Source organism: Alosa pseudoharengus, unplaced genomic scaffold, assembly GCF_046254945.1.
Source record: "Alosa pseudoharengus isolate Yale_2024_CS ecotype anadromous, Long Island Sound unplaced genomic scaffold, YU_APseudo_1.1 YU_APseudo_1.1_scf_18, whole genome shotgun sequence".
Taxonomy (NCBI): domain Eukaryota; kingdom Metazoa; phylum Chordata; class Actinopteri; order Clupeiformes; family Clupeidae; genus Alosa; species Alosa pseudoharengus.
In genome coordinates, this window is record NW_027468650.1 from 32766345 (window position 1) to 32768844 (window position 2500).

Consider the following 2500-nt stretch of genomic DNA (forward strand, 5'->3'; position numbering starts at 1 on the left):
AGGTGTAGGGTGAGGGTGGGGGAAAATGTGGGGGTGAGGATGGGAGTGTGGGTGTGGGTAGGTGTGGGGGTGGGAGTGAGGGTGGGGGAAGATGTGGGGGTGAGGATGGGAGTGAGGGTGGGGGTAGGTGTAGGGGTAGGGGTGGGAGTGAGGGTGGGGGTAGGTGTGGGGGTGGGGGTGAGGATGGGAGTGAGGGTGGGGGCAGGTGTGGGGGTGAGGATGGGAGTGAGAGTGGGGGTGGGGGTGAGGATGGGAGTGTGGGTGGGGGTGAGGATGGGAATGAGAGTGGGGGAAGTTGTGGGGGTGAGGATGGGAGTGAGGGTGGGGGTAGGTGTGGGGGTGGGGGTGAGGGTGAGGGTGAGGGTGAGGTAGGTGTGCGGGTGGGAGTGAGGGTGGGGGAAGAGGTGGGGGTGAGGATGGGAGTGAGGGTGGGGGTAGGTGAGGGGGAGGGGGTGAGGATGAGAGTGAGGGTGGGGGTAGGTGTGGGGGTGAGGATGGGAGTGAGGGTGGGGGAAGATGTGGGGGTGAGGATGGGAGTGAGGGTAAGGGCAGGTGTGGGGGTGAGAGTGGGGGTGGGGGTGAGGATGGGAGTGAGGGTGGGGGTAGGTGTGGGCGTGGGGTAAGGATGGGAGTGAGGGTAAGTGTGGGGATGAGGATGGGAGTGAGGGTAGGGGTGAGGATGGGAGTGAGGGTGGGGGTTGGTGTGGGGTAAGGATGGGAGTGGGGGTAGTCGTGGGGGTGGGGTTGCAAACCAGAGGCTCAACCCAGACATCTCATGCCCTGCTAAGGGGAAGAAGACCGCAGACTCCTTTCCTTCAGCTGCCCACAAAAGATCCACCTTGAGCCCAGAACGAATTACCCACCTGAAATGGGGTCAACAAATGCATACTGTAGGTTTCATGAAGGGGAAGAGGATAAAAAGGGATTGTGTTGGGCCATTGAATGCAGGTTTCTATCTAAGTCTGCAAAAGGTCATTCCGCCAACTGCAGTACTTCAAATGACTGCTTGAATTTTCCATCAAAAAGCTAACACAACCATGACGAGAACATTTTATAGCAGATAATGTCCTGCTATCATAATGTCTGATGTCCTTTGTCATATTGCCAGTATTAGCAACTGGCAGTTCTCAGACTTTTAGACCTCATAACAGTTAATGTCTCATCCAACCAAGTTACAGTCAGACCAGGATGAACTGCTGATTTAATTAGTAGACCATCGAGCCATCGATCATCCAATCATGCTTAGATAACATCATTCTCTTATGGCATAATTTGAGAGACTACTGTTATAACCACTAACCACATAGGACAGGGTAAGAAATCGTCTATTACTTGTTTATAACGTTGCCTATCGGTGCTGAAGTGAAGTGCCAGCTTTTATTCCTTGGAAAATGAGTACTCCAGCTAAACACTTGACCATGAATGTATAACAAGCATTCACTTCTGGAGAGCACCTAGTGTGTGTGTGTGTGTGTGTGTGCGTGCGTGCCTGCGTGCGTGTGTGTGTGTGTTTCTTGTTGTGATCAAGGCTGCAGAAGGAGTAATAAATCAGGGCAGTGCCGTCTTCTTTTCTCACAAAAGTATTATTTTCTCACAAAAGTATTCAACTTTCTTTTACTGAGAAGTCAACACAATGTGGCCTTGTAGATTTTGTAAAAATTTTTTTTGGGGGGGGGCGGGGGGTAAGCTGGGGGAGGAATGGACATGAACACACACACCCGACCTTCATGAACACACACACACACAAACGACCTTCATGAACACACACACCCGACCTTCATGAACACACACACCCGACCTTCGAAACAAGCTTTCAGCTTCCACTTTTGCATTAAGTGCTCCCTTGACATAGTGCTCATTCCAAAAATATGTCCGATCAGACGTTAGTTGCCTTGAATGAGTGAATAGCTTGCTTTCAATCAAAACCCTTTGTGTGCCCAGTAGGAAACATTTTTGGGGAGCTATTGTGATAACGTGTGTGTCTGACTGTGTGTAGGCCACCCAGTGACCCTTAAGATCGACGTGAGTCAAATCGGCAGGAGTTATGGGAAATTATGAAAAGCTGAGCGCGATTGTGAGCGTGTGCTCCTTAAATAAGGATGTAAAGTGTGTGTACATGCACACACACACACACACACACACACGCTCGAGCAGTAAAAACTTTTTATGGTCCATCTAGCCTGCCATCTGAGCTCTTTCTTTATTTCTTTTTTTCTCTCTCTCTCTCAAAACACACAAATTCTCACACACACACACACAGTGTGACCTTCAGCAGGGGCTAAAAACATCACCAAAAGCCTATGCCGAGGAGAAGAGGTAGTAATTGAGGCTGCCCTTGATCGAGCCGACCAGCGATTAGATTTTATTGGTTAAAAAAGCAGCTCATATTCAACAGAGACCGCGTCTGGCCTGGAGGGAGAAAGAGACAGAGAGAGAGAGGGAGAAAAAGAGAGAGAGAGAGAAAGAGACAGAGAAAGAGAGAGAGAGAAAGAGAGAGAGA